This window comes from Cryptomeria japonica, chromosome 1 (assembly GCF_030272615.1).
Source record: "Cryptomeria japonica chromosome 1, Sugi_1.0, whole genome shotgun sequence".
In the NCBI taxonomy this organism is placed as follows: Eukaryota; Viridiplantae; Streptophyta; class Pinopsida; order Cupressales; family Cupressaceae; genus Cryptomeria; species Cryptomeria japonica.
This window is the reverse complement of record NC_081405.1, coordinates 595,351,055-595,365,979: the sequence shown is the minus strand read 5'-3', so window position 1 is coordinate 595,365,979 and position 14,925 is coordinate 595,351,055.

The window sequence follows — 14,925 nt, the reverse complement described above, 5'->3', positions numbered from 1 at the left end:
CATTTGAGCATCTGAGGACCTTAAAATATGATAGTGAAACATCCATAGAACATATGCATTATATATAGAATTACAAGCCATCATTATCAATAACTAAAGGAATGTGGAGCATTCTTCCATAAGGATATTAAATACGCTTTCTTGCATATTTTAAATTCCACTACTATAGCCTTATGAAAATTCCTTATTCTTAGTCAATATAACCACCAAAAAACATAACAACATTTGAACACTCATTTTTGAGAAATATATGGCATCTTCATAACTAAACCACTCCAACTTTATCTTCATTTTTATTACCTCAACAATCAATCACATACCCAAAAAATTATGTTGCTAATGAAAACAACCAAACAAGTTTGACATCAACATGAAACAAACACCCAACAAAGTTTAACATCAATGATAAAATAATTCAAGTTTCTAATAGTTTGGTATAATTTTGTCATCTAAAAATATTTTTCATTAGATTTATTGCAAATATTGCACCTTTCTTACATAATCTATGTATGTTCTCGTGAATAAATAACTATTTATTATATAATTTTTCTAGTTTCAATATCAAATTAGTCTTGCAAGTGTGGATATTATTAAGAAATATATATGGAATGCATATCTTTGTTTTTATTGTGCTATACATTTATTTAAATAAGGAACTATTGTTAAGTATTTTTTCACTTAATAACCTTATATAACAACATGAAGGTTCCTTTTAAAAAGGTCTTAACCATGCAAAGATAACTTAGAGTAGGATTGGATTTGATTTGTTGATATCACAAAGGGGGTAGTAGGTAATATGATGGAAACTACATAGGGATTTTATAATTATTTGGATAAAATATAGAAATCCATTAAAAAAAATTGAAAAGTATCTTAAGTATCTACTTTAGAATTTTATTTTTTTAATTTTATTTTTCTAAAATAAAAACTAGTTCTAAAAATAAATTTTAAAATATTTGATTATAGAAGGAAAGATTTTGTTTTCTAAGGACACCTACAAGAATGATTTAATTTTATCTCTTCTAGATTTGTGTGCTAGCTCTTGGGAATTGTGTATTCTTCCTAAGATTTTATGATAAAGATTGAGAGTCTCCAAATGGTCCCTCAAGACATCTTAAGAAGAAGACACCTAATACGTAGGAGCTAATTTTGAAAAAGGATATGAATATCATCAATAGTTTTCTCTATATGTATATTATGGAATTAAAAAACTAAACCTATAATGAATTTTAAGTTCTCATTACATGTATCTATATATAAAAGATGGTGAATTTCCTCTTGTCTTGAAGAAGACATGGATGTCTAAACTCAAGGCTTATAAAAATTTAGGCGAGGTGGATATGGGATATGATTAGAATTTGTTTGAATATATTTGTCATTATTTAATAATGTAAAAGCACAAATTTCCTTAGTTATTATAGCTAATAAATCTATGAACAATGAACTACTAGATTCCTTAGTCTCAAAATGCTAATTCATAGATGATGAAGATGAACCTTGTAAATCTAGAGTAGGAGCAATAGATTCGAAAGTCTTAAGAAAATTTGTACAAGAAGTGGAGAATTTTTAGTTCTTTATGTCATAACCAAGTTCAATCTCATCCTATTAATTAAAAACCATAATTTCATCATTATATGATCGAAACACACTAAGTGAAAGACATAAAAGTAAGATCATCTACAAATCAATGATTAGTCAAGTCTCCATACATATCCCAAAGTTTGGTTCAAAGATCATTTGGTCACTCAATACTTTTGTTGGAAATTTGCATTTGAACATATATGCAATGATTAATTACTTTTATGTTTATTCAATCATAATGTGCAACTAAACTTTCTTCAATTATGATGTAGATTAAGGAAGTGTTTGATGGAGATAAGAATAAAAATGAATCCTCTTATGATTTATTAGGGTTCAATCTCTCGTTCATCTAATTACAATAAAATGCCTTGCTAAAGTATTAATAAATTCCTAATATCTAGCCAAAAAATATAATAGTGTACAACTTCAATCAAATAGAATAATACGATTGCACACCCAAATCAAATATTTAAAGGAAACCTTCAATAATATGTGATCATCAAAATTTACATAGTTTGTGATTATAGTTTCTACTTCCCAAATTAATTGATAAGTCTTAATCTTAATATAAATGCCAAATTTCCCTTTAGAAATTATAATTATATATATATAATGGAAACTTACATAAAATATATGTAATTTTTAAAACATATATTAAAAAATATTACTATATAGCCTCAAATGGAGCTCCAAATGTTCATAAAATGGTAATTTCCAAACAAGAACTATGAGAATATACAATTTTTAAATAAAATTGAAACTACTAAAAAATGTATACACTAGCACAATTCTCATGAAATTCTACACAAAGTCAAAAAGGAAAATTGCCCTCATAAAGGAGCTTTTTTAATAACAGAATGCTTTTTAAAGTCTATGTGGAAAATAAGAATTGAAAACTATAAATGGGGATAGTTGGGGATATGGTGACTACTAATCTTAGTGCATCATCTAATATCTCTTGAAGGAATATTCTATATGACTATAAAAATAATATTAAAAAAACATTACAAATATTGTCTTCTAAGAAACCATTATTTGCAATTTCATAATTTCCCACAATATTATGAGAAACCACTTTTCATTAATTAAAATTTTTTATTTATATTCTTGGGGTAAATTTGGTATATCACTATTTCATATAAATTTGAGTTGTGTATTAGCCACTTGAACAAGTGGAAATGATGATGGTCCTATGCAACATGACACCTATTGGCCTTCATGTACTATTCATGTACCCTATAGATTATATTTATATATTTAAATTCTAAAATTATTTATGAAACTATAAAATTTATTTTTACTAGTACAACTATGCCACCTTGTAATGTAACTACATCAATTTTTATATAATGAATTTACAACAAAAGAAATAAAAAAAATTATGTCATGAATAAAGGAAAGAGTACCCAAATATGATGGGTTGTTAACCAAACCTTAAGCTATTGCACCTTTTGGATGTGATAGTAGGGTTGGGTATGACCCAAAATTCTCCAAAAAAGTAGTGACCAAGTTTAGATCTAGCAACCACTTCCAACTTCAAATCCTTTTAATACTGTCCTCCATTGTCTAATTTAAAAAAAATAAAAGGAAAAAGAATTAATTTCTTAAACACCCTAAACTCGTATTAGAGCTCAATTTTGTAATAATAAAGCTACTGAGAGGAACCACCCCCTCCCCACACCAAAAAAAGTAGAAAAGAAAATTAAAAAAAAAAATCTAGTATTTTTATTAAAGGCAATGATGTGATGCATTATAATAAAATACTTAATATTATTAGTTATCAAGTTCAGCAATCTTCAATGTCTCAATGAGATGAAAAAGAAGGAATACCATAATTTTTTATATCTTGTAAGAGATAGTATAGAATGCTATACTATATAATATTTGACTATGGAGGTTGCCATCAAAGGTCCAGGAGATTAAATTAGATCAAAAGAGAGAAAAACATGAAAGAATAATTGTGTTCTATCAAATACTACAAACAAAAAATAAGTCTAGATAAAAATGATTGAATATGATGAAGTTTTTATTACGATGAGGACCCCTTGGTTATATAGCCGAAGGTGATGTACATAAGATAATATATGATTATGACATGTGCCTTAATCTTATAGTGTGAGAAATATACATGCTAATAATGTTTAAAGTAATATTAAGTAAACTATATTAATAAAACCTTTGAGATAAATTGATTACCTAAACTACCCAATTCACATCAACTATATATTGTTAAATTATCATATTAAAAATAACTTTGTGTGTGTTAGATACACTACCAATCTACATAACTCTTTCATATTTACCTAGCCTTCTATATGAGATCTTGCACTTGTATTTAATCATTAGAATATTAAGCATGTTCCATTTGAATATAGAAAATAAAGTATGATTAGCATAAGAGGACTAACCTTCAAAGATATAATTTTGGATAACATTTTAGTTGTAGGTGTAATGTGATAATAATCTATTAATAAAAGATTTTTTATTTTTTATTACGATTAGGTGAATACAAGTCGTATTTTATACCAATGGTGTGCTTATGTTGGGTGACCAGTTATATCTTTATTTGTCTCTAGTCATCATATAGTACAATTTAGGAATACCCTCCTTATACAAGAAATTTCAGAAGTTTTACTTCCTCTTATTAATTGTTCATATTGCCTATAGGTTGTTAATGAGTTTTCCCAATTTATTAAAAAATATCTAATTCCTAGGGTTTGGATATTGAGGTAATATCTCTAAAGTTATTGTATCATAGTGACATTTCTAGAGTTATATGGTACAGTTTTGAGAAGCAGCAATGAAATTAATTTCTAATTAATAATATTTGGAATAGAGTTGTTTGATGCATATGCATTGAGGATTATTTGGTAACCTTAAGATATGTGATTCATGGCTAAGGTCATTCTAAAGATCACTCTATCTTCATATTAGTTCATATTAATATTGAGAACTAAACTAGTTCTTCTTTTGACTAACTTCATTGCACATATTGATGATTGGGAAATATCATATCTGATCTAGTAAAAAGGGGAACAATCTTGTTCCAAGTATCAATATTTAAAAAGGAAGCATAAATTGCAACTAGCTAAAATAGATCTTTCTTACATTAAAAGTGAACTATATTGACATTGTAACATATAACTCTCCTTAACAATACATATAATATATCAATATAATTCATGTGATTATTTTCATGCAGATACATTCCATATTACACACAATACATCATATTAAACACAATGAAATATCACAATTCATGAAGGTATACATCCCATACATATGAGTAAATTAAAGTATTGCATTACTTTGCATGCATTTACATGAACATATCAAAATAATGTAAAGATGTTTTGCAGGAATCAATTGATAAACGAAGCAAATCGAATTGAATACTACGCTAATATATTTACAATATTGATCCAGGATAATTGAAAATAAAACGAATATACAAATTTACATAAATGCACCTCTAGTCTTTATGGCAACATAAGGGTATTTCCTTAACAGCATTCTCTTGTGAAATTTGTAACTCTCCCTATGGTTTGATGTCTCTTGAGTAGAAAATATGCTGAAATTTCAACATGATCGCTCGCAAACTATTCTTGTCATACCTCAAAACTAAGCTACATGGGCTCTCTGAAAAATGCCAAATCCTTGCATGCTGAAGATCATTTCACTTTAAACTTGTCATATCTTGCATTCCGTCTAAGTGAGGAAAACAACGGGAGATTACTATTAAAATTATTATATTGGTCTTGCCTATACCAATGAAGCATATCTTCATTACCATAAAGCAAATTGCAGATGAAATCCGAGAAAAATATCTACTCAACGTACGAGTCCCCACTGCTTTCGTCTCCTCTTGCCAATTGCAGTATATGTATTGTTTATTTTCTTCGGTTCTAATCTGCACTTTACTGTAACCGTATGTAAGACCAGCTATGCTGTACTGGATTTAGCTTGCATTTTTCTCATATAATACAATGATTTCTTGTTTTTAGAAGAAATGGCGGCCCGTACTGGGGCAACGAATGAATGATTGAGGAAGCAAATAAGATAAAAAAAAAATTGCATTGCTGAATTCGGTGGGAAGGTTCGTAGTGATAAAAATTGTCACAATATATTTATAGTGAAATGGGGAATTGGCTTAACATATATCTACGAAAGAAATTCTTCGAAAAGGGGGAGAACCCTGTGTGATCAGGATTAAATTGGGAAAATATTGAAATCTAATTTTCAAAATTTTCTATGTTTTAGTAAATTGCAATTTTGAGGGTCTTCGGTGCATTTTTGGACAAATGTTGGGCGCGGAAACATGAAGAGAGATCTTCGATGTTTCCGAAATTTGGTTCTAGATTATTTGAATACCTTTCCAACGCATCAAACGGTTTGTAATTCGGAGCTAGGATGAGAAAGTTATGCCTTCTCAAACTGGACTAAATTTTATATTTAGTTTTTTGATAATTTTGATAGTTTTAGTAGTTTAATTGTAATAAACATTATGGTGACTCTTCGTTTCAATTCCAAGGGATTTGTGTGACCCTTGGGATACATTCGACTTGTATAAACTCCAATTTTGAATAGAATGGAGACAGTTTTTGGCTTGCAATCTTCTTGTTGTCAATTTTTGTGTTGAAATCTACAATACCGCAGGTATCACACCAGGTATTGTAATCTGGTTTTCATAAATCAGATCACTGTGGCAATCCAAAATAGGTATGGCCGTTCTACCCTTCCTAAACCCTAGCCTACTGTAAGTTATTTTGTGATGGAAGTATTTTATTTTAGAAGGGCGGTATACTTCAGTTCATGGGTATCACTTCCCTATCCTCAATCATATCCATAGAGTCTTGCATTGAAAATGGAGTTAACCTTTACCTGCTCTATAAATTTTCCTTCGACCACTCCTCTAACCATAGCCGCTTGCTATCCTTGTCGTGTATTGATGGACTCCTCAAGTAAAAACATGGAACTTTGACGAAGATGGAGCTAATTGACTCCAAGTCCTTCGGCTCTCTTGACTCCACTCCCCCGGTCAAGGCCAAGGGCAAGAAAACCCTTATGCTTCAAGAAATGAAACCCCTAGAAGTTGCCCTTCTCAATGTTAACCCGGATAAAAGAAAACTTGACACCCTTAAGAAAAGTCTAGCCAAAGCCAAAAAAATTGACAAAGAGTCTGCGAGAAAAAGTATTACTATTGACCTAGATCTTCATGATTCAGAGACTGGGGAAGACAAGACTGTTGAAAAGGAGAGAAAAGAAAGAAGATCGGGTGAGAGAAGATCCGCTAGACTCAGAGATAAGGAGAAAAAGTGTAAAGTGGAGAACAAAGAAATGGCAGAAAATCTTGACAAAGTCTACAACCTTGAAGAAAATGAGGAGACTTCCATGGATAACTCTGAGGACGAAGACTACTAGATGGAGGAAGAGGATCCTGATGAAAATTTCAAAGAAGAGATGGAGGAAGAAAGTGAAAACGAAGAGGATAGTGAAAAGGATGATGAACCAGATAATCTTGACCAAAGTCCCGTGGCACCTAACCATTTAGATGATGAAGAAATGGTCCCCTATTCCCAGGAACCTTCGTCTGAAAAACAGAACAACAATGATGTGTTTGAGCAACTGATAGAGCTAAAAGACAGAGTGGTTAACCTCGAGGAGAGGAACGAGGAGTAAAAACAAAAGTTTGATAAGCTCTATGATGCCTTTAGCTCCCTTTGTTGCATTACAAATGGTGTCATGAAGAAAGCGGTCATGGGTCTGGTGTAGGGATGTGAAAAAATAAAAAACAAAAACAAAAAACTGGCAAAACAGGGGCATAAAGAGAAGGATACTGACGACGAGGACATCCAGATGGACACTTGGACAACTCAAATTGATAAGCTCTAGCAAAATCGGGACCTGATAAAGAAGGAATAGGCTTCACTCTGGTTTTTGTTTCCTTGCTCTGCTTGGTTTTTTTATTATCTTTTTGAGATGGTTACTTTGTTGGGCCTGCGTGCCTCTTTATTCAGACTTAATTCTGAGAAATGCTGTTAGTAATATGTTTCATGTTAATGATACTTAAAAAGATGATAGTAAGATAGGAAGATGAAAGTTAGTTAGAATTACTAGGTTTAGCTACAGGGATATGAAGATTTTTTATTATTTTTTATGGGTTGGCCTAGTATCTACGGTTTTGTGGGATGGGTGTTCTCAACCTAGGGTAATGTATCTATTTGGTGATCTTGATGTTTCATAGGTTCAGGGCCTTCTCCCTGGTTATATAATAAAAAACATTTATCTACAAAATGGATATAAATTATAGACCTTATCTCCATTTTCATATAGATTTAATTACATCTTAAATATCGAAATGAAAAGAAATGCATTGCATCCACAATCACGTCTAGTGATAATACTAAAGGAAGATTTTGTTTTCTGGAGTATGCTTTCCATCATACTCCTATATACTTCAAAATAAGTATATAACCCACATGTAAATTGTATTTACTTATAATATTATTTTGTTTACTTATCCATTGTTGATTGTCTAATGTAAGACATTGGTAATAACAAATCTCTCTATGGTAAATATAAAATTATAAAATCTACATTGTAAAATTAGAGTGGACCATAATTTGAGGATAAGAGATTTGTCTACACACATCCTACGCTGTAATAGAACATGGCACTTGTCAATATCTTCCACTACACATTTTATTATTAATATATATATGAACAAAAGGGGAGCGTTGAGCTGGAACCAACTGTGTTGTCTACTCTCGCATACATTTTCAAAGCTATTGTTATGTTCTTCATTAAAGATTATAAGTAACGTAAGGAGTTCCACGATTTTGAAAGTGGCCTCCTTGACTATTACAATCATAGCTAAAGGAAAGCTTTTTCTTATTCATCCCAACATATATATAGAGGTTCCACAACCTCAACTATATTGCATTGCACTGCCACAGTACATTGGTATCGGAAGCCTGTTGTAATACAATGGCCTTTCTACCTATTGTGCTCTTATCCCTTGTGACCTTTCTAGCAAGTGAGTACAATAAAATTATGCTTCCTCCTATTTTCATTTTCCCATCCCCACCTCCTCCCTATAATTACAAATCACCACCACCTCCACGTGCATTATATTCTCCCCCATTATATTTCACTCTCCTCCACCACCATCTTATTTGTTAGGATTTCAAAATTTTGTCAAAGATTGAAGTCCTAGGCTCAAAATTTTGAATTTTTGCACTCAGAATCCTCTTTACAAGATAACACATAGGTTATCATACTATAGCAGGCAGCGATGGTCATATAACAAGAGGATTATATGATGTATCATTAACATGATATTTTATTGACCCTATTCCTAACATCAACATCTCATGTCAATAACACGTCATGTTATTGACTGTGTTGAGTATTTGGGTAGCGTTTTATTGACCATTGAGGTAGCAGCAAGAGGGAGTCTTTTTAAGCTCCAAAAATCTACTTTTGAGTTGACCGGTCCAGCCAGTCAACTAACTTATGTCTCACCGGCTAATGGGTTTCATCTCATTGGCGGGCCGGTCTATAGGGTTCATCCTTACTGACTAGAGGTAACATCACTTGTTATCCTGAGACAACATGAACAACCAAAGGATCATGTGGGATAAGGCAAGCGAAGCAACGAAGGAGAGGTTTCCTTTATTCCGCACAGTAAAAGGCGAGGAACAAAGACTATGTGGGATAAGGCGGCCCGCAAGTCAACAAAGGGAAAGAAAAGTTTTCCTTATCCTGCGCGTTCCTGTGGTGATAAGGAAAAGATTGTGGGCTAAGAGGTAGTGCGTAGTTGAAGCAAGGAAATGTTATACCATGGTATGTCCAGGATACCAAAAGGGTAGCATGGGATAAGAGCAATCAAAAGATACAAAGGAAAACCTTATCCCACAAAACATTACTACTAGTCAGTACAAGACCGTGGGATAAGAAATAGCAAGGAAGGAAGGGGTTTTCCCTTATCCCACACCATGATGAGAAATACAAAGAGGTCATGCGGGATAAGGAGGATAGAAGGAGGTAAGAAAGAAGGCTTATCCCACGTAGTGACAGGGATCCAGTTTGCCGGTGCACAAAGGAACAAAAGAAAAGATAAAAGTGCAATGTGGGATAAGAGAACGGCGGGACAAAAAAGGATATCCTTATCCCGCGTGTCCCTACAGGGTAAGGAATGGTAAATCTGATAGAGGCCAGGGCTTATCCCATAGTGGTAAAGAGGATGTCTCCAAAGGCCACAGGATAAGGAAACAAAGTAAGAACAAACAAAAGGCTTATCCCTCGGCATCTTTAGGATACCAAAAATGTAGCATAGGATAAGATAAAAGAGGATGTACCAAGTAGAAAATCTTATCCTGCGTGATTCTTGAAGGACAAGTAATTGGTTGTGGGATAAGAAAGTAAATGGGGAAGAAAAGGATTTCCTTATCCCGCCTGTCCCCGCGGGGATAAGGAAAGGGTCACAGAATAAGAAGATGATAGAGGCAAAAGATAAAGGGCTTATCCTATGGAGGTAAAAAGAGTGTTTTCGAGGGCCGCGAGATAAGGAAACAAAGAAAAACATGAGGAAGGACTTATCATGCAAGGGCAAGGTGATGTCTCAGAGGCAGCGCAAGATAAGTAAAGACAAAGAGAAAGGTGGAACCTGTTATCCCGCGACGCTAAGGACCAAATGATGGAGTCACAGGGGCGAATAACATGCATGCTATTCGACCTACAGAACATGCCACCATGCAACCTGATGGTCAAATTGTCCACGTGGAGGGTTGATGGAGGTTGTCTAGAGGATAGGGCAGAATTTTTTGAGAATGTGACATATGCTAATTGCTCAAATTCCATCTATCAAGGGGACAGATAATACCGACAAAGATTGTTGTGCCAACATGCTACAAGTAGATTTTTCCGACCAAATCTGATTGGATTTCAACAATGATGCCAGGGAGGAGGCACACTTAATGAAGATTGGACAGAGGATCGGTTGAGTGTCTCTATGAGATCAGAGGATCTTTTATGTGTAATATTTCATAGCCTCGAGAACACCAGAGGGTCACCAACCGATAAGATGAAAGGAAATAGAGCAGGTATAGATTATTAAATATAGTAATCTAGTTTCAGAGATCGGTCAAAATGAAGTAGAGGATGAACTTAATGCGGTAGATTTCTATGAGGCTCGAAGCCCTTACTATTGATTGTCCTTGTGATTTGTTGTCCCAGATCCTAGAGACTATCTTCATGGCTGCTTGCATTGATTATTTCCAGATGGATTGCGTGCAGAGTAGGAAGAGGGACACCTCATTGTGTATTTTTTCCCATGCACTTAAATTTTGACATGTGTGTCTCACCTAGCATGAAGCTTATTTTTCTCCCTTGTGTCTATAAAACGGAATTTAGGGTCAGTGAAAAGAGATTGGTTCTGAATGTAATTTTACTCTGCAAGCAAGGCTTCCATGTATAGAGTGCATAGTTTTAATGATAGTTACTATTATTCTTAGTTTGTAGTTGCTTAATGGTCTGAAGAGATGTAACTAGACAAGTATTTTTACAAATATTGGTCCTTCTCATTATTGTCTCCAATATGTAACAAGATATTTTATGGAGTAACTAATCAAGGAAGCAAGTCTAATGTTTGTCTTATTTTTGCTTCTCTTCAAGGAATAGACTAAAATGCTTGAGTAGAACAATGAAATATGTCTTTTGCATATAGGATCTATGATTGCATGAAGAACCAAGCTAATGGGTGTTACTATCATGCATTAATGCTGAGATTTGTGTGGCTACAGTCCAAGCTATTGAGCTGTAAGGTTGCATACTAAGAACTGATTCTGCTACCCATATAAGGCACTGATCATGGTTATTGCTTTCAGTTTTAAGAGTCATTCCATAAATCAAAATCACTTTTACTTTTTGCATTAGGAGTAGAATTAGTGTATAAAACCCTCCCACAATGAAGTGCATAGATGCTTAGAAACTAAGGTTAAAGCCATAACCAAGAGTTAAACCATCTTCATTGGTACATTGTCATTGGGATGATCTACTGTAAGTTTTAGTGTGCTAAGTATTGTGAAACTAAAAGTTATTAGACACTGCATACGTTCACCCACCTTGGTTTCGCAGAGAAAAAAATGCAGGAGATCTTAGTCCTCGCGATTGAATCTCGTTTATTGGCCAAATCCTTCCCCAAGTTTGTCGATGAGTTAGTGGTAATTCCTCTAGGACTCAGGGACTGTTGGTTTGGGAACCAACATTATTATCAATCTCTACCTCCTCCAATGTCTTACTATAAATCTCCACCTCCATCCCCATCTCTATCCCCACCTCCTCTTTCTCCACCACCACCATCCCCATTTCGAACCCCACCATCTCCTTCTCCACCACTACCATCCCCACCATCTCCTCCTCCTCCTCCACCACCCTCTCCATCCCCCCTCCATCCCCACCTTCTCCTTCTCCACCACCACCATCCCCATCTCCACCACCACCATTTCCTTCTCCTCCACCACCATATCCATCCCCTTCTCCACCATACTATTACAAATATCCACCTCCACCATTCCCATCTCCACCACTGCCACCATCTCCATCTCCTACACATTCATCCCCTCCACCACCCTCTCCCTCGCCTCCTCCTCCACACTATAGAAAATCTCCACCTCCACCTTCCTCTGCCCCTCCTCCTTCGTACTACTACAGATTTCCACCTCCTCCATATTACCAGTTTCCCTCACCACTAAATTCTTGTGAATCTCCATCTACTCCATCAGCTACGTACAAGTACACTCCCCATATCAATTGATTCTCATGGTCAACCACAAGTAACTAGTAAGTGGTTAGATTCAAAAGTTGTTTAGTTTTTATTGAGTATCAATTTTACTAGTTATAATATAATATATTTTGTGCCAGAATCTATATAGGATATATTGTATAGAATTCTACATGTACCTTGTGTCATTTAGTAGAAACATATTTAGGTAGAACTTCATAAAATTGCGTTTGGAAAAGCTAAATCTACATTGTTCTCATCCAGCAAGGTCATGAGGAGATGCACCGATCAATCTACTTAGCAATAAGCAATTTTTGGAATTTATTCCAGTAATATATAATATAATAAATGGTGGTCAAAGCTTTGTAAAAAGCAAATCATGTTAAGCTAATGAGGAAAGAAGTATTGTAGATTTCCAGTATTTCATAAATATAAGAACCTATTATTATGTACTTATTTGCACATGGATTGATTTGTTCCGCTGACGAATAGGATAAGATTTCGTTTACTATCAAGATACTTTGCAATTTAAATTGTTGGCACGGAACGTTACAAAAATAACAAACTGCTATGCAACAATTATCATTTCAAGTGGATAGCTTTTCGGTCACAAATTGTAAAGTTGTATGCATTGTTAGAAATGCCTGGGAGCCATAATTGCTATTGCAAAAATATTAAGCTCTTAAAGAATCGCAGCGTAAGTAATAATTATTCAATTTGAATGTACTAAACAAGGCTTTACTTATACTCTCCTCGTTGCAACTACCAAAAGGCTAGTTTTATATGCTTGATTAAATAGTAAAAGATGGTAGTTCTTATAATTAAGCCAATAGGCTTTACATGATGGGGATTCCCACCAGTTTCTACCCATTTCTTACGCCTTTGTTTTTTCTTATCGGAATATGTTTTGGAAAGTCGGTGCCAGTGAAAATCTGTTGCAAAATCACCTGCAAGTTACTGATGAATGGTTCAATAACTGATATGTCGTTCGCTATGACCTCTAGTGACATCAATTATCTCAACCGTCCCAAACCGTTAAAAATAGTAAGCACACAAGAAGTAGCCTTAGAATATGTAATGGGTGTGATCAGATAGAAATAAATATCGGACGCTCTCTCTCTAGAAATTGAATAATAGTTGAAGGGATGATCCCCTGGACGCCTCCTCATCAATGCTAATAATTGTGATTATATCTCCATTAGTAGCTGACATGTGTTATTTGGTTGCCATTGCACTTAGTTCAAACCATGACTACTGTTACAGGAAAATATTGAATGATATAAAGACAATTTGTGATGATAGGGATGCAGCTTAATCAATTGGCAAACCACTATTTGTAATCCATAATTGCCAAGTTGAAGAAGAAGAAGAAGAATTTGAAGCTATTTCTATGGCTACCTTATATAAAGAGAGAAAGTAGGAATCATAGTTTGTTTACACGCAATGCTCATTGAATACACTATACTACCCATTAAACAATATAGATCTGATAGTGATATGACTATACCTATTAATCCAGCTTCTTTAAAGACAAGGTGGCTCGTCTTTAATGGATATGGTGAAGGTCATAACAATATTGAAAATGGTGTGTAATTATGCAATATCGTGCAAGAATTTCGTGAAGAGAAAACAAATAGAGCACACATCATTGTAGCCAAATACTTTCTATAATTTGATCGTAGCCATTTTTTAATTGTAGAAGAGGAAAAATAGTCAACAAGTCTAAAGAGATGTTTATAGTCAAGGATGGGTTCGAAATTATTAATTTAAATGAAGAAATAGCATGAATCTTCTAAACAAGGATGAACCCATTAAATGGGCTCCTAGCTGAATCCTATAAGATAAGGTTTAAGCACCATCATTCTAAATTCACAATAAAGATAATTGAAGGTATTTATAGAGAGATGACATTTTATATGAGGCTTCTAATGGTGTCTAAACTGTAAAAGACAATGACAAAAGCTTACATCACAAATCTATATATTCCTTTAGATAATATGGAATGACTCAATTTGTAGCATCTTTTCAATTGAAGTTAATATTTCCAAACAATTGACGACTTTTCCTTTTCTTTCATTAATTGGATTCAATTCCAAAAATTTTTAATTCCATGATTTATTGTTTGGATATCAATTCTTGAATATTTCCTATAACTTTGTGTTCTTCTTTGGTTGCTAATTCTTGACATTTTTTTGTTCCTCTTGCAGTCAGTTGGCTCCTTACAAAAGAAATATAGCATTGGCTCATTTGATGTCGTAAGCAAGAATCCTCATTTGTTTCTCCTCATGTCTTATGCCATTTTTTTTTCTTGTTAGAATATAGTTTTAAACGTCAATGTTAGTCAAAATTCATTGCAAAACCACCAATAAGTTACCAATGAATGGTTCAACAAAAGATATGTCATTTGCTATGACCTCTAGTGACTTAAATGATCTCAATTGTTTTGAAGCAATAAAATCAATAAGCACACTAGAAATAGCCTTAGAATATGTAATGGCTAGGATCAGATACAAATATATACCTGAATCTTTATCTCTAGAAATTGAATAATAGTTGCAAGG